We start from the raw sequence: 26,582 nt of genomic DNA on the forward strand, positions 1-26,582 counted from the left end.
GACTTGTGTTAGACTCCAAAAAGAGAGAAAAGTATTTATTATGTTGTAACTTGACAGTTCCAGTCTTTCTTTCATAAATGAATGATTTTGTGTTGTATTGTATTGTTTTCTGGCTGATGAATATTAATTCATGATTAACACTACTGAATGTAACTTAATGAAATTATGATATACTATGATCACAAAAAATTTGTGGCAATTTCTACACAATTTTTATACCTGTAATACTGTGGATAGTAGGTAGAATATAGCTCCATAAATCAAAAGATCATGTTTAATTTCAATTTACCTTTGAATCCTACAAACTCCCTCCTTAGCATATGAGTTTCCTTTAATCATTTTGGTTCCTGTGTATAGCTTTCTTTCTTACATTGTATTTATATTTCATTTTCTGCATAATACTATTGACTATTGAGGTTGGCTCAGTGTGTGTTAAAGGGGACCGAGGTACGAGGTGATGTTAGTGTCTATTTCTGTCGTAGTTCATAATCAGAGATAATTATTGCCAATCCCACTCACCTTCTGGTCACTTCCTCCCTCCCACCCTTTGCAAGTTAGCTTCTTTTTTCCTCAGCAGGAAAAAGCAGCACAGGTCAGTCCAGTTAATCCCTTCCTTCATGGCTTTGTGAATTAGTAAAAATAAAATTATAATAAGCAGCACAGGCTGGTAAGCTTCTTTTCTCCAGCAAGAAAAAAGAAAAATAGAAATAATAATAATAATAATAATAATAATAAAGCACAGGCCATTGTTCAGAATGAAGTATTCCAAAAAAAAAAAAGGTAAGAGAAAGAAAGGAAAGAAGAAGAAAGATATGAAAGAAAAGAAATGAATATATTTAAGAGAGGGGGTGGGAGGGAGGGTGAGAACCTGGGTACCCGACGCGACCCGCGCTAAACGATTTAAATCGCCCGCCCGGTAATTTTAGTTTTTCCCTACGACCACTACGAGCGCTAACGTGCAATTCCTGGTAGTCGTTGCGTCAGCCGCTGTGTACGGAAGTTAAAAATAACGTTGAGTGTCGACTCTTACTTATTCTCTTTGTTATTTTGTTTGTTGTTTACGTTCAATCGAGTACCGTAAGTTATTTTATTACGTAGTGGACTTTTGGTTCTCGGTTCGTTTTTATAATTACAGTGTGCCATTAATATTCACTATGATTATGCATTTTGCTCCTTTTTCAGGCTAACTGGGTGGAGGATGGTTCTGAAGCCCCTCCTCGTGACTTCATCGTTTCTGTGATGTTAAGTACGTTGTACCTTTTTCCACAATAGATGATTAATTACCAGCTCCAATTGCACATTCGTATCATATAAGCGATTATTATTATTATTATTATTATTATTATTATTGGCTGAATGGTCAGCTTTGAGGTCTTCGGTTCAGAGGGTCCCGGCTTTGATTCCCGGCCGGGTCGGGGATTTTAAACGCGTCTGATTAATTCTTCTGGTTCGGGGACTGGATGTTTGTATTTGTCCCAACTCTTGTCTCTTCATATTCAGACAACACACTACACTACCAACCACCACAGAAACATGCAATAGTGACGGCATCCTTCCATATATATAGGGTTGGCGTCAGGAAGGACATAAGGCTGTAAAACACGGCCAAATCCACCCGCGACCCTACAGATGTGGAAAAATCTGTAGAATTATTATTATTATTATTATTATTATTATTATTATTATTATTATTATTATTATTATTATTATAGTTTTGTTATGCCCATTGGAACTTGTTCATTAGCTTGATGACTTTCACCTTAATATTCTTCCACAATCTCTTCATGAACTCACTGTGTTGCCTCTTCCGTTCTCCTGACCACCTTGTACCAGTCCTGGTATTAGTTTTCATCATAAATGTGTCTTTATTTACTGAGAGCCGCAAGACTTCACGATTTCTCATGATGTCTTCCCTGATGTTCAATTCAGTCAGATACCCTCTTGTTTCCTCCAGCCAATTTATTCTCCTGTGTTGGGAATTTATTATATTGAATAATCTTCTCGTGAGTCAAACGCTGCCTTCATACAGTATTGATGAAACTGTGTGACTATAGAGGTCTGCAGTTCTTCTTTTGATCCAAATTCCATTTTCTTGCGTGGGGCCGAACATTTCCTAAGAATTTTACGTTCTTGTTTTTCAATATCGGCTATTTTTGAATGTCCTCCTTGAAGTTAAGTTTTCTGATGCATATAGAACTTCTGTTGGAACAACTGTTTTGTAATGCTTCAGTTTATATAAATTGAAAAATTAGTATAATGGTTCCACCTAGTCAATACTTATAAGTTTATTTACTATTTCAAAGTTGTAAAAGCATCTTATTAAAATTACAGGACATGTTTCGGCTGCATTAGGCCATCTTCAGCTGTCTAGAATTAACTTAAAATCAATATACTAGGTAATAGTTAAAAAACATGGATAAAATTCACACTGATATGATACATGTTATTTTTAACTTAAAAAGTACATGTTGAATCATCATCATATGAAGAAGTCGCTAGATGTAATGTAATGAAGTTAGAACAGTTCTATGTGATTAATTAATTTCATTACATCTTTGTCATTTTACAGAACCATTAAAATAAAATTTATTTCATGTTTCAATTTACCATTATGTGTCATTATTCATTTCTTGTAGTGATTCCAGTAGCGGCGATTAAGGGGGTGAGGGGGGGGGGGGGGAGAAAAATATTACATTTTGATTCCATTTTAGCCAGCTTAAACTAGGAATTATTAAAAAAAAGCAATGCGTACAAGCCCTGTTGTCTTAGCTGATTCTTTCCTTCATTTTCTGTAATTATTAACAGAATTATTAGCGGAAATACGCACAAAATGTCATTCGTCCTGGATAACCGATTTGTATAGCGCCAAAGCAAGTAGTGAACACTTTGCATGTGCTGTAAGGAAGGGTAGCAGGGTACATTTTTTGCCAAGGTCATGGACACAGGTATGATTCACCCGCTTGCCGCGCGCAATCGTCAGTCTGGCAGTCTCTATAGTGTCTGTTAGTTTCTTAGGGTGTAGTCTAATACTAAATTATTTTAATTGTATAATCACACCGTACTTTTATTTTATTGTAATAAATATGTTATATTGTTCCTATGGTGTAAAGTTTTATTGTATAGAATTGAATCAAAATCTCACGAAACTAATATTACCGCACTTAAATTGGTAAACTGTCAACCTCTATCTCTCTGTCGAAATTTGCTCAGAGAGCACCAAAGAGCTTACCACTTTGTAATTTTTTTTTCTTCAGTATTGATGAAATCCCACCCATCCACCCACCCACCCACCCATCCGCTATATCCCGCAAACCCGGGTACTTTTTGTTGTCTGTATTTTTTTTCCCCTGCACTTTTAATTCCCAATCGCCGCTACTGATTGATCCCATGTTAGTCTAAATGCTCTCTGAAGTTTTGGGGCCCTTTCTGTATTGGCCAAAATGTCTAATCCCAAAGGAAGAATTATTTATCCAAGGTATTTAAAAAAAAGTTACATGTGAAATTGCCCCTTATGCCATTTCAACTTCATCTTTCTTGCACTTTTGCTGAAAATTCTGCATATTCTTGGTTTTCTTGAATGATATCTGAAGGCTTGCCTGTGATGCTATTCCGTGTAATGCTCAAGGGGCCCCATGAACATGGGTTGGAGAGCACGAGGCCCTTAGCTGAGTCCTGATATTGCTTCCACTTCATTGTGCCAGGCTCCTCACTTTCATCTATCCTATTCGACCTCCCTTGGTCAATTCTCTTTCTTTCGACCTCGACGGTATTAAGTTGCGAATCCTAGGGAGTCTCATTTTCACACCCTTCATGGACTGTGTATTGCTTTGGCCGATCTTCATTTTTCAAAGTGTCGGATCCCTTCCATTTCTTCACTCTGATTAGTGTTAATAGAGGATGGTTGCCCATTTGTACTTCCTCTTAAAACAGTAATCACCTCCACCACTGTCTCAATAGCATTCCTAGTTTTCTCCTTGTTCTTAATGATTATTGTTGGGTCATCTGTAAAACCAAGCCTTTCACTTTGATTTCATTACAGCAGTCCTGATGTTTATGCCTGTGATATCCTTTTCTTACCTCTCCGATGACTTCATCTAAAACCAAGTTAAACAGAAGAGGAGAGTGTTCATTTCCTTACCAAACACCCGTGTGAACCTCAAAAGTGTCAGAAATTTCCCCCCCAAAATTCACTTTAGATTTTGTGTTTTCTGGTCTTTTTATCCACTGGAAGTTCTTTTAGCATGTCGAACAAGGTCTGTTTATCCACAGAGTTATACGCTTTCTTCAGGTCCACAAAGGTGACTTATCGTGTTGTTGCTTCTGCGGATCTTCAGAATCATCTTCAGATTCCATATCAGTTCAGCACACAAATGTCCTTTCCTAAAACCAACTTGATATTCCCCAATCAAATGGTCTGTTTGTTTTTTTAGTTGGTTTAGGAGGGCTTTAGATAGAACTTTGTAAGCAATGGGTAGTAGGGATAGACCTCTGTAGTTAGTATCTCTTTTGTCAGTTTTTTTTGCATCAATGCACACTTCCAATTCTACGGGATCGCTTCTGTTTCCCAGATTTTTGTTAGGATTGCATTGGAATCTTTTGATGAGCTCCAAGTTTCAACATCTCTACGATAATGCCATCTTCTCCTGGTGCTTCGTTATTTTTAAAAGATTGAATGATCTGCTGTTTCTTCCAGTGTCGTAGGTCAATCTGGGTTTGGCATGGGCTTTTCAAAGTGCCAATTGCCGGGCTGAGTGGCTCAGACAGTTAAGGCGCTGGCCTTCTAACCCCAACTTGGAAGGTTCGATCCTGGCTCAGTCCGATGGTATTTGAAGGTGCTCAAATACGACAGCCTCGTGTCGGTAGATTTACTGGCACGTAAAAGAACTCTTGCGGGACTAAATTCCGGCACCTTAGCATCTCCGAAGACCGTAAAAGTAGTTAGTGGGACGTAAAGCAAATAACATTATTATTATTATTATTATTATTATTATTATTATTATTATTATTATTATTATTATTATCATCAAAGTGCAATTTCTCTTTTGGTGGGTCGCAATTGAGTAGGACTTGGAAGTAATTTGCTAAGATCTTGCAGTTTTCTTTGGTGTTTGTCTCTAGTGTGCCATCTGATCTATGGATACATGTGCTTGGAGACTGATAACTGGGTAGACTCTCAAGGAACTTCTTGTAGAAATTCCTGCAGTTGTTTTTGAGGAAATCCTATTCTATGTCTGTGAGTTTGTTTCTGTCGTATGCATGCTTTCCCCTGCTTTGATTATTTTTATTACAGTATTTCACAATACAGTATTACAATTAGTATTGAGTACCCCTTTGGTACCAGATAAAAGAAAGAGGCACTATATATAATTATATATAATATATACATATTATTTACAAAACTACTGATCATTCACTTGGTGGAGTCATGCAGAGGATGTTCCATCTCCGAAAACTGTGATAAGTGGCTAACACGACTGATTTCTGAAGTTCTATGTAGTTAAGTGAGTGCAGATTGAGAATTTTGAGGCTATTATGCAGCGTCATTGAAATAAGACAATTGCACACTTGGTACTGTGATAACCTTCTTGGCTCTGTTCATTGCTTTAATTTTCTCCTACAAATCAGTGAAATTGGGTACTTTCTTTATGTATGTTACCTGCAGGTTATAGGAATTAGGACATTCAATATCTATGATGTATCATGTTTCCTTGTTCTTATCAAGTAGCACGATGTCTGATCTATTACATGGTATTGTCTCAAAATCAACAAATTTTACCATTATCGGTCCTTAATTGGTCCGCATTGACTCGTAACAATAACATACAACAGGTGATTGTTTAGTCCGCCTTGTCAATATATATTATCAGTATTTGATTTTTTACTACAATGTTTTACGCGCACATGTTTCGGGAGCCTTAACTCCCTTCATCAGCGCTTTGTACATCAATATCAATCTTCCCCAAATCCCAAGATCTAACATCACTCTGTTTTACATTAAACATTGCCATTTATAATTTTAAATCTAATCCATATATATACACTGTTCATTTCTTGTTAATGTCTGTTGTAATGTAACACATTCACATATACTAGAACCCTATAAAAACACTCGTGAAAAGTTCAAATATTCCTCCTGTATTGTACATCGCTTACAAATGTGTATCATAACCTTAGATGGATTTACTAGCCGAGTCGGCCACAGATAAACTGTTTCTTGTCACTATTTGAATTGTTGTTGCCATTTAAGCGTAGACCCATTAAAAATCAACTATCTTATCGTCAAATTTAAATCTTGTTGATGTTCAAATCCCTTCTAGGAAGCACTGATTTATTATTAAATTATAAAACACATTAAGATTTAGTTGTGTATTATTGCTATCAGGCCAGATGAAGTTCTGCTTTACTGTTGTTGGACTGGATTTTTTAAACAGAGCGGAACAAACCTCCCATTATGTCCTTGAATTTGTTCTTCTAGTATGAAATGTTGAAGTGGAGGAAGCCTACCCGCTCGCCAGCCAGACACTTGCTAGTCTAAATTTGACATTCACACATATTAGAACCCTTTAAAACACTCGTAAAAAGTTAAAATATTCCTCCTATATTGATATTGATGTAGAAAGCGCTGATGATAGGAGTTAAGACTCCCGAAACATGTACGCGTAAAAATGGTAAAAAAAATAATTCAAATATTGATAATATATTGACAGGGCAGACTAAACAATCATCCGTTGTACATTATTGGTATTGTCTTGTTAGTTGATGATACTTCCATCCTAATAAAGTCTACAGTACTCATTTTTACGAGCTAATGCTGGTGTGTACTTCCAGTGAGGTATTGAGTATTTAATGATTTGGTACTAATAAGCCAGTTTCTGATGGATTATTTTTGTTAGGGCTTGATCATGCCTATATCTGTAATCCGGATTTGCCAATAATTGACATTCAGACTTGATGTCTTGTATTGTCTTGCTGGATGTAGGGCATTGGCGACAGAGATCAGATTTTACCAATTGGTCTTACACTATGTACTTTCTGTAGTTCTTTCTTGCAATAACTTGGTCCTGAATTGCAACATTAAGGCTTCTGTCTCCGATATACTTCTGAGTGTGTCAGCCAGGCGTGCGATTTTCTTGTAGTGACATATGGCTGATCCAGCTCATTCGAGTTCCACTCGTGCAGAGCCTTCTGTTTCCATTATGCTATTGTCTGGTCTATAGTGGAAACCTGAATCTGTAGCACTGATATTGAGCGGTGGTGTTGTAACCTAATGGCTTTGTTGGGAAGTAACTCCAATACAAAAATGATATCTCTAAACAAAAATAATATACAACTAACGTTAATAAAGTACAGATGTATTAGCGAACAGAATCTTGATTCATCTTGTTTCTGGCTGTCCAGTGTAGGCATGGTAAATTGCCTTGTTTTTATTGGGTTGGGTTGGGTTGAGTCCTGTGCTCTGAAGTAGGTGTTTAGAGTCCATCACTGATCCAGTAATTTTGCAGATGGTACACTTTTCTGTTGGGTATATTTTGATTCTAGCTAGATGTGCAGCTAAGCAGTCATGTCCTGTTTCCAATCTGAAGATCGCCACTGCTTCTTTCCTCGGCTTGCTTTTATTTTTGTCTATTGGTGTCTGTTCCATTTTTTCAGACTTTTTTTATTATTATTATTATTATTATTATTATTATTATTATTATTATTATTATTATTATTATTATTATTGAGTACCCCTTTGGCAGCAGGTACAAGAAAGAGACACTGTATATAATTTTATATAACATATATACATATTATTTACAAAACTTCTGATCATTCACATGGTGGAGTCATGCAATGGATGTTCCATCTCCGAAAACTTCTGCACAATGTGATAAATTCTTGCCTTTTCTCAGATCTCAGTGATGCCCCTCTTAGCTTTGTAATTTCTCTATATCTAAATACTCAACCTTGAACATAATGGGGCATAGTGAGTTTTTCTGTGGAGCCTTTTGGGTGATGCATGTGGTTTTTGGTTAGCAATATGTTTGTTTTCAGTTGTAGATGAGGGAGATCAGCTTTGGTCCACTGGTTAGTGCCAAAGGAATATGTTAGAACTAGTGTAGCAAAAGTAGTTATAGACTCTATGATATTCTTGCCAGAGAACTTAGAATGTAGGATCTCACTCATTGAAGATAAACTGTGGTAAGATTTTCTTTGAATTCCTTATGTCGAATTGTTCCCTGGTTGTAGCCTAGGTACCTGTATGTCTTGTGGCCAAGGGGAAGAATGTTTTCTGTGTTTTTAATTTGGATTCCTTGAGCTGCATGATATGCTTTCCAGATGGTCTGGGTGGCACATTTGTCAAGTCCAAACTGCATATATATGTCTGTAGAGAAACTGTGGGTGACTGCAAGTAGATATTTCAGTTGTTATTTTGTGGCAGAGTAAAGTTTTATATTATCCATATATAGGAGATGAGATATCTTGTGCTTAACACTGTGATGTCGTCCCCCTGTGGGTGGGGGTGGTAGAATAACATCCACAGTATCCCCTGCCTGTCGTAAGAGGTCACTAAACGGGGCCTCAGGACTCTTAACTTGGGGATGTGAATTGGCAACCATGGTGCCCTTAGTTGAATCCTGGCATTGCTTCCACTCATTTGTGCCAGGCTACTCACTTTCATATACCTTATCCGACCTTCCTTGGTCAACTCTTGTTCTTTCCTTACCTCGATGGTTTTAGATATCGAGGTGTAGGGAGTCTTTCATTTTCATGCCCTTCGTGGTCTTTGTCTTTCTTTGGCCGATACCTTCATTTTTCAAAGTGTTGGACCCCTTCCATTTTCTCCCTCTGATTAGGGTTAATAGAAGATGGTTGCCTAGTTGTACTTCCTCTTGAAACAGTAATCACCACCATCACCTGATGTCGAACCCATAACCAGTTGATTTAAGAAGCTATGAGAGCGGATTGAGTGCCAAACAAGATATTGCATCTGAGTGACTTTTTAAAATTCTTTTGATTGGTATGAATCTAGTCTCTGTATGTTTGTCTGTGGTGTGGAGGTTGAGATTTATGTTCCACTTCTTCAGTTTTGCTCTGTCCGGCTCCATGGCTAAAGAGTTAGCGTGCTGGCCTTTGGTCCAAGAGATTCAAAGTTCAATTCGTGGCCGGGTCAGTGATTTTAACCTTCATTGGTTAATTTAGTTGACTCGGGAACTGAGTGTATGTGCTGTTTTCATCATAAGTCCCCATCCTTGCAGACATGCAGGTCACCTATAAGGCATCAACTCAAAATCAAGATCAGTCAATCAATCAATCAATACTGATCTGCCCGAGGTGGCAGATTCCCTATCTGTTGTTTTCCTAGCCTTTTTGTAAATGATTTCAAAGAAATTGGAAATTTATTGAATGTCTCCCTTGTTAAGTTATTCCAATCCCTAACTCCCCTTCCTATAAATGAATATTTGCCCCAATTTGTCCTCTTGAATTCCAATAATTTATCTTCATATTGTGATCTTTCCTACTTTTATAAATACCACTCAAACTTATTCGTCTACTAATGTCATTCCACACCATCTCTCAGCTGACAGCTCAGAACATACCACTTACATGAAATATTATGTTATGTTATAACATGCGAGTTATAACACACGTAGCAAGAAGTCTACTGTTGCAAATACTTCTAACTCATAACGTTACAAGCTATCTTTGTCACCGTCAAATGATTCCACTTTTATATGCTTTTTCAACTAGAATATCTACAAACTCACAATTTACAACATTTGAACATCACTTCAAATTTTGAGATGGTCCATAGTGATCCTATTTGAAACTGTTCTTCAACTTCTATTCACCAACTTCATATCCTCAACGTGTTCTACAACTTCACCATATGCATCTGACTTTCGTCTTTTATCTTCAAGATCATGATTAACTTCGGATCTCTCGACTAACTTTGACTTTTATTCTCTCTTCTTTACTTTGATTATATACGATTTTTCGCCATCGTCTAATTATAACCGCCAGACTATCAACTTTACTTTTATGCAATCTTACTACTTGTTGTATAACAATCTGTTGTTTTATCCATTGCACTTATTTTAGCAGCCTTCTAATGTTAATTTTGTTAATACTTCCACTATTATATCTCATCACATTGTATTTTCAAACCATCATTGTTATTTTTAATGTTATTTTACTTCAAATCTCTTCAAGATTTTAAAATTCATTTCATTACTACATGTTATTTAGACGCTTATTTTTAATTTAAGGTTAAGACTATGGCTGATGATGCCTTCAGGGAAGGCGAAACATGTACCACTATTAGTTAACAAATTTATGTAAATCATCCAAGACGATTTTGTATTGATTAGGTGGTCAAATAAATAACTTAATGTTATTATTTCAATCACATACCACTTAGTCGAGCAGCTCTTCTTCTTTCTCTCAATTCCTCCCAACCCAAACTTTGCAACATTTTTGTAACACTACTCTTTTGTTGGAAATCACCCAGAACAAATCAAGCTGCTTTTCTTTGGATTTTTTCCATTTCTTGAATCAGGTAATCCTAGTGAGGGTCCCATACACTGGAACCATACTCTAGTTGGGGTCTTACCAGAGACTTATATGCCCTCTCCTTTACATCCTTTCTACAACCCCTAAACACCCTCATAACCATGTGCAGAGATCTGTACTCTTTATTTACAATTCCATTTATGTGATTACCCCAATGAAGATCTTTCCTTATATTAACACCCAGATACCTACAATGATCCCCAAAAGGAACTTTCACCCCATCAACGCAGTAATTAAAACTGAGAGGATTTTTCCTATTTGTGAAACTCACAACCTGACTTTTAACCCCGTTTATCAACATACCATTGCCTGCTGTCCATCTCACAACATTTTTGAGGTCACGCTGCAGTTGCTCACAATCTTGTAACTTATTTATTACTCTATAGAGAATAACATCATCCGCAAAAAGCCTTACCTCCGATTCCACTCCTTTACTCATATCATTTATTTATATATAAGAAAACATAAAGGTCTGATAATACTGCCTTGAGGAATTCCCCTCTTAATTATTACAGGGTCAGATAAAGCTTCACCTACTCTAATTCTCTGAGATCTATTTTCTAGAAATATAGCAACCCATTCAGTCACTCTTTTGTCTAGTCCAATTGCACTAATTTTTGGCAGTAGTCTCCCATGGTCCACCCTATCAAATGCTTTAGACAGGTCAATCGCGATACAGTCCTTTTGACCTCCAGAATCCAAGATATCTGCTATATCTTGCTGGAATCCTACAAGTTGAGCTTCAGTGGAATACCTTTCCTAAAACCGAACTGCCTTCTATCGAACCAGTTATTAATTTCACAAACTTGTCTAATATAATCAGAAAGAATGCCTTCCCAAAGCTTACATACAATGCACGTCAAACTTACTGGCCTGTAATTTTCAGCTTTATGTCTATCACCCTTTCCTGTATACACAGGGCTTACTATAGCAACGCTCCATTCATCTGGTATAGCTCCTCTGACCAAACAATAATCAAATAAGTACTTCAGATATGGGGCTATATCCCAACCCTTTGTCTTGAATCAGGTAATCAAGTAATCCTGGTTAAAAGATCTGCACCCGGCCTCTCTGGAGGAACAAAGCAATTACTGGGTCGATCTTTTTCGATCTTGTACATGTTTAGTACTTTCAAGAGCCAAGTATGGGAAACAAAGTTGAACGCTTTTCTGAAGTCTATGAAACATTTATATTAAGTTCCATTGTTTCAGCTGAGCCTGCTCGATGACATTGCTATAGTATCAATGGTCAGCTGTTCTTTACAGCCTAGTCAATATTTCTTGCCGTGGTTTTGCTCTTCAGCAAGAACACTATATTGTTTTCCGTGCAGTGTTCCTGTAGGCCTATCCTTTTTGCTATGATGGAGGTGACAGAGCTGGCAGACATGTGATTGGACAGTATTTAGCCGGGTCGGCCGTGTCTGCATCTTTCACCTCAAGTATGTAACACCTGTCATGAGAAAGTGGTATTGTATTTGGATCTTGGATGATCTTACCCATATACAGAGTAAGGAGCCTGTGCTCACACATCAATTTTCTTATTGTAATAATTCTGGATCCTATCAATTCCTGGTGTCTTCCAGTTATGCAGGTTATTAATTGCTCTCTTTACTTCTTCTGTTGTGACATCTCTTCAGTGTTGTGAGACAAATTTTCTTCCTGTGGAATCCAGCGTGCAGTTTCGTTGTACTCGACAGGTCTTGAACTTGTATCACATTAAAAGGTCAATTAAATATGAATGTCCACCTTGTCAACACTAATAAGAAATTTATTACAATTTCAATACACCAAACATGTTTCAAGAACCAGAGTTCTCTTCTTCAGAGGCTTAAACACATGACAAGTAAATGAAAATTTATGGATATACTTGAAAAGATTTATATTTAGCACAGAAAAGAAACAATGATTTAAATTTGCATGAACCATTAAATGAAGAGAATGTTTTACTTAAATTAGCAAGAAGATGCTTACGGAAGAAAAGAAAGAGAGAGAGAGAAAAAGGGTAACAGCCAACACTCCCCTCCAGTCTTAAGCTACAGATCCATTTATAATTTCCTTGTCTTATTCTTGATAAACCAGCAGTACATACAAAACTACATGTTTTTATTCCCATTAATATGAAAAACAGTGATTTTTATGCATTTAGATTCTTTTCTGAAAAACTCATTTTCAATGTCTTTAGCATCTTCCTTTCCTAAATAAAATTATTGAATTAATATCTTCCAAAGAAGGAAGTAAAGAACACTAGCTAACATAATTTCAAAGCTCATTTGTTTTTTTCGTTGAGGTAATCGAAACTTGATATGCGCAATACTATAAGAAATGTTTATTATAATAAGTTCTGAGGTTTATAATGGTAGTTTAAGCCACTGAAGAGGAGAACTTTGGTTCTTAAAACATGGTTGGTGTATTGAGATTGTAATAAATTTCATATTAGTGTTGACGAGGTGATCATTCATATTTAATTGATCTTTTAATGTGATATATTGGCTGTCATTATGGATCAATTTACTATTGACCATTATGTTTAAGATTATCAATTAGGTGTTGAACATGCCGATGACAGTAACTTAACATGCAATATTTTCTGTAGTTGGTGTACTATTGTTCTCACGGTTCACATCAGTTATTCCAAACTGATATTAAAATAGCTTTTAGTTTCTATTGAATAACACGGATTGGGTTTTTCTCTCTGTTGACACTGTGTAACGCTCTAGACATCTTGTAAGGGTGGTGAGCTTTCGTTTCATGGTTTCGGTGTCCTGTGATGGTCATATTTTCTGGATCTCAGTCTGAATGCTTATTGGCATTCCTTGAAAGTTTATTTACATGTTTAAGAGAGCCTGGAACTTTGATTGCCTCTGGCATACTCAGTTAATCTATTGACACCTTGTCTGAGGTTGGCATTTCTCTTCGTCAGGTGGTGCTGCCAAAGCGGTTCTCTGAGCCTTGATTTAACGGTTTTGTCGGGATATTTTTTCCCCCCACCATATGTCCTGACAGCTGCTAGAGCTGCACAGTAAATTGCAGTGTGTATCTGGTTGAACATGTGATGACTAGCTAGACAACTTGGTAGTATTTGTTTATTTAAATACTAGCTGTAGTAGACAATCACATAGCATGTGCATGATTACATATTTGTCCATTCATTGCATTGTTCCCCAGATTCTGAGGCACATAAGTAGGTATGACTCTCACTGTCAGTGGCTTTTGACGTACTCACTTCTGTGCTCTGTCCGGCCCTCTGCAGCTTCATATTTCTTTTTATTGTTATTGTTCTTGATTTGATCTTCTCCTTCTGGTATAAAGAAAAGCCAAGTATCGGGTTAATATTCAAGACCGGTGTATAAAGCCTCAAAATGTTGCTAAAACAATCTCCAGTACTAGAACTTTCAAAAATTTAATTTTAGGCACCTTCCCCTAAACTATTATTTTATCCTGCATTAACAAAAGTATTTATAGCCTAGACTGTAGTGCCTTATTCCTCAACATTATATACCAGTTTTCATTAAATTCTGTTCGCCCATTTTTCTTGTGGCTCAGCGATGATATGGACTTAACAACAAAAGTTGAAATTCATGAATATCTCTGTTATCATAATCGGTATGGAGTCTGGCTCCATGGTCAAGTGGTTAGCCTGTTGGCCTTTGGTCACAGGGGTCCCGGGTTCGATTCCCGGCAGGGTCGCCTACGGGTGTCAAATCAAAAAACCTGCACCAGGCCTCTCCGGAAGGCCACATGGCATTTCCTTTCATAATCGGTAAGGTAAAAAAATGTATAAGACATAAATGATCAGATTTTAATTCAATGTAACTTCAGTGATATAATATTTATCAATACAATCACTGATAACATAGGTTTGTAAGAATTACATTTTAGGCCTTTCCCTAAACTACCATTTCACTCAGCGTGAATAAAATGATTTATAGCTTAGATTGTAGTTGCCTTATTCCCCAACTTTATATATTGATTTTCATTCAGTTCTCTTCAGCCATTTTCTTGTGATGTGTCTACATAATACAGACAGACAGATAGACAGACAGAAATGATGGAAAATTATAAAGTGCATTTCTTTGTTTCTGTGGATACGATTGATACAGAAATACCATTCTTTTTAAATTCTGAGCATTGTACAGACAAAACTCCTATTTTATATATATAGATTTCTATAATCTTTGCAAACCTCTTTGCTTGCTTTTGGCAGGTTAATATTGGTCTTTGTGTGGGGTCTGTGTCCTCATATTCCATCAAGGCCATCTGAAATTCTTTGTATATTTTTGTAGCTACTGCATCCTCCAGGGTGTAACTGTCAGCAGTTGGAGATTGTCTGTGTTGAAATTTTTGCTGTACTGTTGTATTCGTTGGTTGTTTTATGATTTCTTCTTGCATTTCACGCATTTCGACTGTTGCCAAAGGATGCTGAGGACTTCCTAGTTCACTAGCAATTTATTGTCTAGTTTTGTTCAGGATGATGTCAGAAATGAAGTTTCTGGTCACACTTGCCCTACTTTGGTCAGTTACCTGTTATTCAAACACTTGAATGGTGGGATACTTTTCCAAGAATGCTCCTTGGAGTATGTATCAGTAGTCTGTCGTGTTCCCAGCCTGGTAACTCTCAAGTCCCCATTATAAATTTGTTGACAAAATTTTTCCCTTTCATTCAGGTACAGGCGTTTCCCCCTTTCGTGGTTGCATTTTCTGCAAAGACAGTTTCTGAGGGTGCAGGTAGTAATTGTCACATGCTGCGTATGTTTGCGGTTTGGGCGACCGTAGTTTATTTGGGATTTGTTCTGGCAGGTGGCTGTCTTCTCACCAACCTATCGCCATCGGCTTACATTCTGTCATTGCCTGCAGTGGCTCCATGACTTCTTTGGTTCTCTCGAGGCAGTGGCTGTTTTCCAAGATAATTTCTTATTCTTTCCATTGTCACCATTTAACTGGGTTACATTTATACCTTCTGCCAAGTTACGTGTTGAGGCCGCCTCTTCGTCTTTGAATATACATGGCACTTTTTAGAAACTGTCATGCTGTTTACTTCCCTTGTGGGTGGGTGCAGTACAGTAACAACCACGGTAGCCCCTGTCTGTCATTAGAGGCGATTAAAAGGGGCCCAGCATCTCTCAACTTCAGAGTGTGGGTTAGCGACCACAGGGCCCTTTAGCTGAGACCTGGCATTGCTTCTTCTTGTGCCTAGCTCCTCACTTTTATCTGTCCTATCCGACCTCCTGTGATCAGCTGTTATTCTTTTCCAACCTTGGCGCAGTTAGGTTGCGAGGGCTAGGGAGTCTTCCGTTTTCACACCCTTCATGACCCTTGTCTTTCTTTGGCTGATACCTTCATTTTCTTTAATCATCCTTTCAATTTTTTTCTCTCTGATTAGTATTGTATAGAGGATGGTTGCCTAGTTGCACTTCCTCTTAAAACAATAATTTGGCCGTGCGGGTAGAGGCACGCGGCTGTGAGCTTGCATCCGGGAGATAGTAGGTTCGAATCCCACTATCGGCAACCCTGAAGATGGTTTTCCGTGGTTTCCCATTTTCACACCAGGCAAATGCTGGGGCTGTACCTTAATTAAGGCCACGGCCGCTTCCTTCCAACTCCTAGGCCTTTCCTATCCCATCGTCGCCATAAGACCTATCTGTGTCGGTGCGACGTAAAGCCCCCTAGCAAAAAAAAAACAATAATCACCACCACCATGTCATATACAGACCCGCTACATCCTGGCAGCAATGCTGCTGTTGATCCAGGATAGCTTATTCGTCAGCTCATGCTACTTACATCGCAGCTGCGGTTGCCCACTATCCACCACCTGTGGACCTGTCTGATTGCAGTCAGCTCTGTGTCTTCTTCTTAATTATTATTTTGCAGATTTATATGATATATTATAGACTGGTTATTAACTCTTTCCGGTCTGACTGCGAGCATATTTCGCAGCGGCCAAAATTACGTTCACACTGCTCTGCGAACATAGCCCGTAGTAAGGTTTGACAGTTCGCTAAAATCGAGAACGAGCTATGCACACATTCTGCCGACTACATCGTGTTTCTTCATGTGTTACTTACAAGAGTATTTCAACAGATGGCAGTATTGTCTAAGTCAGAGAATTAACGGTATAATTGATGAGTGTGCATTAGTAGGTATTGTTACTCAGTGTGCTCTAAAATATGGCATTTCGCAGTAAGCAAGTGCTTTATAGAAGTTATATTTTTGATATTTTATGTAATCGTAATCCCTCACATCTAAAAAAAAAAAAAAAAAAAAAAAACAAAACAGAAAACTTTACTAATATGTAGATGTTCTTATGTACTCACGGAGTTATGAAACATACGGTAAACTGTAAAATGAATTCCAATCATAATGAAATGCAAGATGTTATTTGTAATTCCTATTTGAATGTCAATATTTCCATTTGTGAATAAAATTACAATTACATGCCTTCAATATCATCTTCGCTATCATCACCTTCCGAGCCAGTATCATCACATAAAAATATATAAATAAGACTTCCCATTTTCATTGTTGTTATTACTGTTATTATTGAACAGTTATTATTTAATATCATTTTCATTATTGTTGTTGTTTTGTAATTGCAATGCACATTTTACATGATCAATCTAGGGGAAATATAACAGTATTTCAGAAACTGTACTTACTTAATAATCCGTCAGACTTTTTTCATTCGCAAAATATGGTATAATATATAAACAGTTTTAAAATCTCCAGTGATAGCAGACGTGAAACAAACAACATTTTTATAAACTAGATGCTTAAACAAGTACAAAGAAAAAAGAATCCTGCAAATATCTCCTAGAGGTACAGAGATATAATATTTTTCAAATCCTTAGAAATGCCCAGTCCAGAACGTTTGTTAGGGATATTCAGGCCCAGAGCGGAATGGGTTAATGGTTATTCCAGTGGTATGTAAATATAGGATTGAAGTGGTATTTTTTGTTTTCTGGTTTGTTTCTGAAAGGGAAAGATGCAAAGAGTAGTCTTCAGAGTGAGAATTGCACGCAGTTCCTGAAGCTCTTTCTTAGTAGTTTGATTTGCATGTATTATGTGACTGTTATTTGTGCTTTCTTGTTGTGCAGTGTTTTTCAGAGAGGCCTGCAGACTTTCCTGTTCCCTCTTATACTTACATTCCTTTATAAATTTTCAAAACTTTTATTGAGCGTGTTGGTTATCTGCTGGAAAACAGACTGTATAAATTGGTAGATACCCCTTGTAAGGACACCAGGACCTCAAAATTAGCATGGAAGTTTGCATATTCATTGATCCTGATGACTCTCCCGTGCTGGATTGGCCTCAGAGTAGAGCCAGACTAATAAGGCACCTGAATGATTTCTGTGATCTTTTCTTTAATTCTTCTTCTCTTATCCGCAGCACTCAAAACGTTCATTGACAAAACTTCAGGACTCCCCAGTTAGGAAGTTAAGTGTTCATTGCCGCTACTGAGAAGTAATTTTGAACATATAGTACAGTATCATTAACCGAGCAATATTTTCCAAAGTAGGTTGACTGAAGGTGGCTGGCATCACTCCCATAATTTAACCCAGATTTCATCGCCAGCTGGGGAGCAATAAAAATTCATTAGACCAGTGGTTTGTTATGAAACAGTTGACCCCATATTTCAAGTGGCTCTATGCTAAGCATAGCATATGTTAATCCAATGGACTTTTGTCACTAACCAGGATGTGTGCAGATCAAGTAAAAAAGGGAAAAAGTAATTCTTTCTGTCCTTTCCCAGTATTTATGTCAGCAGTGGGTAGCATTGTCTGGGAATCTGAGTAAGGCGGTAAGAATAATAGAGATTCACCCTCTGTACCCGTTGCAGTGCTCTAGTGTGGAGCTAGTTCAGGGATCTTTCTGAACTTATACCTGTTAATTTCTTCTGTTATTTGAAAGCATCTCTGTATCACTTACGCAATGACCTTTCTGATCCCAATGGTATTAGGTTTGCCAGGCCGAGGGAGTCTTCCATTTTCATGGCCTTTGTGGCCCTTCCCCTTCTTTTCGCATTACCTTATTTCTTAATTTTCATCTGACCATCGTAAGTAGAGGGTGGTTGTCCCATTATCTGTCTGCTAGGTCATCAGCCCAGAGGCTGGTTGGATCCTCAAATAGCACCACCAAAGGCTATGCAGTTATAGGAAAACCACAAAAACCAATGGCAGCAACAAAATGAGGCACACTAGGCAATATGAGGAGTGAGGTAATTTACCGTTGCTTTCCTCACTGGTCCAAACAGTCCTATTGTAGCACGACTAACCCTATGACCAACACATTTTATAACACTCAGACGCTCTGAATGTCATTACTCAGTACCACCCATACCCCAGCAGCTTCCATATTGTCACAGCCATGGATGAGACTGAGACTTCGGTGGCAGCTACACTTTACTCTGGCCTGTGCCAAGAGGTGGATGCAAAAGTACTGTAGCCATCAAGAAATGACAGCAGGGAATGCCCCATTATACTTGCTTTTAAAACAGTAATCTTTACCACCACCACCACCACCACGTTATAGGGCATGGCAAAATGATGTTTGGCCATTGGGAAAATAGTGCCCTACCTCAAAGATATTGTTGGTGATTGTTATTTGAAGGGGTCAGGTATAATTATCATTCCCACTTGAAATATATCCTGCTGGGTGGCTCCGAGGTATTTAGCCTTACCTGAACATGCAATGAATGCTCTGCTAGAGGAGAAAGGTTACTTCTTCAGCCACCCATGGGACCAAGACAAGTACTTATTCTTCTCTCTCTTACAGAAGATGGTACCTTTAGAAAGCACTTGGCTGGTAAGAGTCCTGTTAAGAAATTAAGGTGCATGATGAAAGTGAAAAATAGCTAGGCATAGTTTGATCCCTGGTGCTACCAGTCAGTGGTCAAGAGTTAACGTCCAAGAAGTTCTTTCTTAATTTAACCAATGCTCTTGAAAGTACTGGTGATGAAGATGCAGATCTTAAGTTCTAGATTGGTACTCATCGAGACAACGGTAGCCAAATGAGTAAGAAATTCCTAGAACCAGAGTTATTCAGAATAATGGGTGTGAAGGGTGGGAAGTACTGTATCTGTTTACACATTCTTCTTCTTTTTCTGCTGCTGTTTGGCTTACTCAGGGTAGCAGGCAAGATACTCACCTTTTGGGGGCATAGGTGATCGAATAGGTTCTGGGTATATCTTCTTCTCTACTGCTATTGCAGCTGAATATATTCTAACTACCTTTAGAAATGACTACAAACTTGGTCAAATTGCTTGGATGATGATGATGATGATGATGATGATGATGACGTGAATTTGGTGTGTATTTCGTGTTTCTTCAGTACTTTGGCTATCCTGTTTGTGACATTCCTTGTGTACTTACCAACCCAGAATGTGACACTACAGCTCAAAGCACCACGGAGAACAGCATCAACTCGGGCCACAAAAGTCTAAGAATCGTTGTAGATTGTACCATTAAGAATCAGCTTGTCTTCAAAGTTCTTGAAGTGTATATCTACTGTATATTTCATTTTCTTTCTTTACCAGATGAGGAAGAGAGCTTAAAAGTCAGGATGCTGGCGATCTCATCTAACATTTGAAGAAACATCTAACATAATGGTAAGTTCCCCTTTACATTACTTTTCCAAATAATTCATTGACTTTGTTGATTTTTTGTGTTAGTTTGTAAAAGTGGGGTTCTTGAGTTTGTCAAAACTAATTTCAGTATGACCAATTTAGAAAATACCTGAAAAAGAAAACGTTTAATAACAGAATTTTTTTTTTTTTTTTTTCCTATTTAGCTTTACTGATATAGATGATGATTCCTGCAGGGAATCTGAAATATTTGTCCTCAATGAGTAAATTTATAATACCAATTTCAATGGTCCGTTATTGGACATTATAAATTATCCAGCTAACTCATTCATATTTGCCAGCGTTTCGCCCCCGTGTGCTAGGTTGGGCTCATCAGTTGGTACCTAGCACACCTACCAAGATGCTGGCTAGTGCATACTGTGGAGGCCACTGCGTAGGTTACTTGGAGCCACCGGCAGTGCCAATGCACTATGAGAGACTTTTTCTCATTACCAAAAATTGATGCCTGCTTGGCCATCAGGTGATATAGATGTTGATTCCCACAGGGAATCTGAAATATTTGTCCCGAATGAGTAAATTTAATACCAATTTCAATGGTCCTTATTGGACATTATAAATTTTCCACCTAACTCATTCATGGTTGCCAGCATTTCACCTGTGTGTGCTAGGTTGGGCTCATCAGTTGGTACTTAGCACACCTACCAAGATGCTGGCTAGTGCATACCGTGGAGGCCACTGCGTAGGCTACTTGGAGCCACCGGCAGTGCCAATGCACTATGAGAGACTTTTTCTCATTACCAAAAATTGACGCCTGCTTGGCCATCAAATGATAGAGATGTTGATTCCCACAGGGAATCTGAAATATTTGTCCTGAATAAGTAAATTTATAATACCAATTTCAATGGTCCGTTATTGGACATTATAAATTTTCCAGCTAACTCATTCATGGTTGCCAGCGTTTTGCCCCCGTGTGCTAGGTTGGGCTTATCACTTGGTACCTATCACACCTACCAAGATGCTGGCTAGTGCATACCGTGGAGGCCACTGCGTAGGCTACTTGGAGCCACCGGCAGTGCCAATGCACTATGAGAGACTTTTTCTCATTACAAAAAATTGATGCCTGCTTGGCCATCAGATGATATAGATATTGATTCCCACATGGAATCTGAAATATTTGTCCCGAATGAGTAAATTTATGCACTAGCCAGCGTCTTGGTAGGTGTGCTAGGTACCAACTGATGAGCCCAACCTAGCACACGGGGGCAAAATGCTAGCAACCATGAATGAGTTAGCTGGAAAATATATAATGTCCAATAATGGACCATTGAAATTGGTATTATAAATAAACTCATTCAGGACAAATATTTCAGATTCCATGTAGGAATCAACATCTGTATCATCTGATTGCCAAGTAGGCATCAATTTTTGGTTATGAGAAAAAGTCTCTCATAGTGCATTGGCACTGCCGGTGGCCCCAAGTAGCCTACGCAGTGGCCTCCACGGTTTGCACTAGCCAGCATCTTGGTAGGTGTGCTAGGTACCAACTGATGAGCCCAACCTAGCACACGGAGGTGATTCGCTGGCAACCATGAACGAGTTAGCTGGAAAATTTATAATGTTCAATAACGGATTATTTTGCTTTACGTCGCACCGACACAGATAGGTCTTATTCCAACAAACTGATGAGTCCAACCTAGCACATGGGAGCGAAATGCTGGCAACCATGAATGAGTTAGCTGGAAAATTTATAATGTCCAATAACGGACCATTGAAATTGGTATTATAAATTTACTCATTCGGGACAAATATTTCAGATTCCCTGTGGAAATCAACATTTATCATCTGATGGCCAAGGAGGCATCAATTTTTGGTAATGAGAGAAAGTCTCTCATAGTGCATTGGCACTGCCGGTGGCTCCAAGTAGCCTACACAGTGGCCTCCACGGTATGCACTAGCCAGCGTCTTGGTAGGTGTGCTAGGTACTGTACCCTTTTTGTGGTATCAGTACATCAGTAGATCATAATAGTCCCGCAACATGACGTTAAAATGGAACACCTTGGATGAGGCCTTCGACAGGGCGCGGTGCCGAAGACCCCTACTCCCCTACTAGCGTTACAAGGCACTAGCTGAGTCGGTAGAGACATACGGGTCGCAGTCTGTCCTTACTGGGCAGCAATCTAATCATTTACAGTAGGGGAATCTTAATAATGAGAGGAATACTGTCAAACTATGCAATGAGAAGAATGAATTATGTTTTTTTTTCTTAAAAATTTTAATGCCTGAGAAAACACGTAGATAATTTATACATGGATATGCCACCATATTAAACCTATAAATTAGACACTAAATTTTCTTGAGTGTGTGACTGTCCTCTCTAGTCCTTTCTCTAGAATTGCAATTCACTCTGAAGACATTCAAAACACTTTATACACTAGTACCATTGTACACAGAAATAATTGGATGATGGCGTATCTTGTATTACTCGCCTTATTTACATTATTAAATTAACAGATCGTCGTCCTATCGGCGAGAATTAACATTAGCTATCGAATGAACCAGGTGAGACTATTTTGATATATGAGCTTGTTTAAAATATCTGAAAGTCATCTCACTTATTAGAAAGAAAAACACCTATCTCGCTATCTCATAAATAAGCAAATAATACACATCGTATGTTTCAATGGGATGTCACTTAAATATATACACGAATTGGACATTTGTACAACGATGGTCCCTAAAACGAATCAGATTTAGTGAAACAGAAAACAACACAGTATTCAAGTACATATCACTTCAGTGAATAGAAGACAATAAATACACTCGACATTCACAATATAAATCATGGACGGGGGCGTCCGCCCGTAGCTGGTGGCAGCAGCATAACTGCCTCTGGTGCTGATGAAGTGTGACTTCCACTCTGAAATCCCTAGTCGCTTTAGTTAACATAAAGAAATGGGGCTGGCCGGACTTTAAATTTCACCGGCCAGCTGTTTACACTGTCCTCACCCTGCACTTTCACTTTCAACCCAAGGGAACTCAGTCCCGTTATCTAGTCACCTCGGCGTTTCACTTTAAATATCATTATTCCTTGGATGCCACACGCATCAATTAAACACATCGGCTTGCATCTAGCTAATTTATACCATTGGCGCGGGATAAACAACCTCGCGCATACCATTTACTCATGTGGAGGAGAGGCTTATATTTCAACAACACCGCATTCGATCTATTCCTTATCAGCTAGAGTAGCTCAGTTCCACTTCTCGGCATAACCAGTACACGAGTATTATAGAAGAAGCCCCATCATTCAGGACAAAATGTGCTAACACTCACGTTCTAAATAAATTCAAACATTATCACACTTCACTTGTCGCATCAAGGTTCCTTCTTCACCATACTTAATTTATACAAGGGAATGACCTGACACATTACGTGAAGTATCTACTACGGAAAACCTTGAAATTTCTAGATGACCTTTATTGCTCATACTTATTATCGATGATACATGGAGTGATTTTCCAAGAATATTTAAAAAGCCCTTTAATTCCCATAGCGCTCCACGTTAAATCAAATCTAGGGTCTTAAATTATCATGCATGAATTTCCATATTAAACAAAGAAATATGGTCCCCGACCGTGAAGAAACATAAGTACTAACCCTATCAATAACTACTACCATCCCTTTGAGAACAACGAAATCCTACCCTACATTTCTAAAGAATTTGCATGCATTAAATATTTACATTTTTACAGGAAATAGACTTTCAAATATTTTCACAATACTCATCTGCCTGGATCACCCCACAGCTCACCCAAGAAGGCACATCTAGTCGTTTAGTTGCCCATTACGACTGCATCAGCAACCTGGAGTCCTGTGTTCGGCTGCCGCTGGGTCGATGGCATGATGTCTTGACTCCCCGTACACTGTAGGAAGTTCTTGAGGTTCCATGGCGCCTTGATTAAGTACGGGCCTCCCGTCGATTCTCTTCTTCCTCGGAGATGATGTCACTGGCACACAACACAATGAGGGAATCTGACTTAATTATAATTGTGATAATTGGCAACACATTATAATTTCTACGATCAGAGAGACTCATAGGCTCGAGTCCTCCAACCAAGCACCGGTAATGTTTGTAACCCGTTGCTTTCCCTATTGGCTGTCTATTCCACTGTTGGCAGTTTAGGCCCTAATTATCACGTTCGCACTTTCACTGTTATTAGAAGTCCCAAAGCTACCCTTACGAATGTGGTTTGACCTTGCCTAATTCAGCACTAGTTTATATGGGAGTACAGATTAGCTACTGCGTCTGGGATTTTTAACCGATATTGTCCTGAGTTTACGCGTCGCCACTGAGCCGCACTTTCTCCTACAACTGATCGTTCATCATTATACGGTTACTGCATTTCCCATGCTTTTTACTCGGCAGTTAATACACTCGTGAATTTACTTACACGATTTCACAGCCTACTAGCGTTTGATTTTACGTTCTCTTTACTCATATATTTGTACACTTAAGCACTCCGCATATCATATGACCGTCATGGTTAGGGTTAAATACCGTACTCTGTTAGTATCAATAAATCTTCACTCCACTGTTACATAATCATATCACTGATAGAACTTCAGCTATATAAACACTATTCAAACGATTAGTGACTGGTCACACTTTGTAGCACTGAAGCAAAGAATACTGAAGAGTCACTCACATTAGGTACCACCTCACCATGCACTGACAGAATAGAACAAGATGCTTGCCTCAGTTCGCACCCCCCTTTTATCATGAAAACGTGTCAGACTCGGGAGAGAGGGTAAGACTCCTCCTACCTGCAGAAATCGCTCCTGTCGCACTTAATTCCCAGGATCGATCAATGCATCAAATTAAAGCTCAGTTACCCGAGTTTCCACTGATCGCTTATCATTTTGATCGCTTCACGCGTTTTGCTTTAATCTTGAAAGCGTTCTTTGATATTCCAGTGAGGGAGGGGCTTGTGATTTGGCGGTTCTGTGGCTTTGGTCTCCCTGACAGCTTTCTCCAGATGGTGAAGACCTGTGGGATGTCCGTAAGCTGCGTAGATTATCCCATTAGAATCATGTAAAGGACTTCTTGGTGTCAAAATTTACTATAAAATTCTCTGCTTTTAATGAACCTTGAGTCATGAAAATCTGCCTTGTAGTATGCGAGTTATGTTAATTTCTCTCCTGAAAACAATTGAAGACAGGTCACTGGCAGTGGTGTTCCCGCGGGAAAAGGAGCGAAAAAGTGATATTTGCCAACGTTGGGCACGGCGTCTGTGACTTACTTACTGTTGGAGTGTTTCTTTCTCTGTTGCGCCTGAGTGAGAGTGCTTCTGCCCGGAGGCGAAAATATGTCTCGGTGTAGCAAGTACACATAATGAGAGCTTGACCCATGGAACGAACGGCGCGCGACTCGTATCTCGGGGAGGATAGACGTGCGCTAACTTGGGCGCTAATTAACGTATGAAAGCGCGGAAAACGGCATATTTGAGCGGTAGAATGCCATAATATAGTCTTGATGTGATGAACGGTCACAGTACCAACTGATGAGCCCAACCTAGCACACAGGGGTAAAACGCTGGCAACCATGAATGGGTTAGCTGGAAAATTTATAATGTCCAATAACGGACCATTGAAATTGGTATAATAAATTTACTCATTTGGGACAAATATCTCAGATTCCCTGTGGGAATCAACATCTATATCATCTGATGGCCAAGCAGGCATCAATTTTTGGTAATGAGAAAAAGTCTGTCATAGTGCATTGGCACTGCTGGTGGCTCCAAGTAGCCTACGCAGTGGCCTCCACGATGGGATAGGAAAGGCTTAGGAATGGGAAGCAAGCGGCCATGGCCTTAATTAAGGTACAGCCTGGTGTGAAAATGGGAAACCATGAAAAACCATCTTCAGGGCTGCCGACAGTGTGATTTGAACCCACTATCTCCCGGATGCAAGCTAATAGCTGCGCACTCCTAACTGCACGGCCAACTCCCCCTGGTATATTAACATATTATACCTGAAAAAGATACTATTAATTAGAAACAGAATTATATGTTTTGTTCTTTAAAGAACATCATCAAATTCTATCAAATCACATTTTTAATTTTAAAAAACTTGTATGAGTGCGTGGCACTTTGCTGGACTAGGAAAGAGAGAGAGGAAGCACTGCTGGAGCACATCATTAAGATAAGTTCTAACTTTCAAGTGTTAAAAGGGGACAAACAGAATATAAACATAAATGTTTTACATTTTCATCAGTTCATAATATATTTTTAAAAAATTCAAAGTGTGAATGTAAAAGCATGCTCGATTAATCCAGAAGGCCATGGGTTTAATTCCTGTTCAAAAGTTGATCATTTGATTTCTGGTGGGGTACATGATCCTAGAGTTCACGCAGCATACTCGAGAAATGAGTACCCTTGCTACACTGGTTGTAA

The 26,582-nt window shown here is 38.6% G+C and overlaps 1 long non-coding RNA gene across 1 annotated transcript in view; it reads left to right on the forward strand.

Annotated features, from left to right (window-relative positions):
- Positions 1-1,138: 1,138 nt before the first annotated feature.
- The window catches only part of LOC136875645 (uncharacterized), a 46,132-nt gene continuing 20,688 nt past the window's right edge, over positions 1,139-26,582 (forward strand). The window contains exons 1-2 of the long non-coding RNA XR_011018430.1: positions 1,139-1,246; positions 20,083-20,154. This is a non-coding gene — a long non-coding RNA (uncharacterized lncRNA). The remainder of the gene's footprint in view (positions 1,247-20,082; positions 20,155-26,582) is intronic.

The sequence above is a fragment of the Anabrus simplex genome, chromosome 6, assembly GCF_040414725.1.
Source record: "Anabrus simplex isolate iqAnaSimp1 chromosome 6, ASM4041472v1, whole genome shotgun sequence".
Lineage (NCBI taxonomy): Eukaryota > Metazoa > Arthropoda > Insecta > Orthoptera > Tettigoniidae > Anabrus > Anabrus simplex.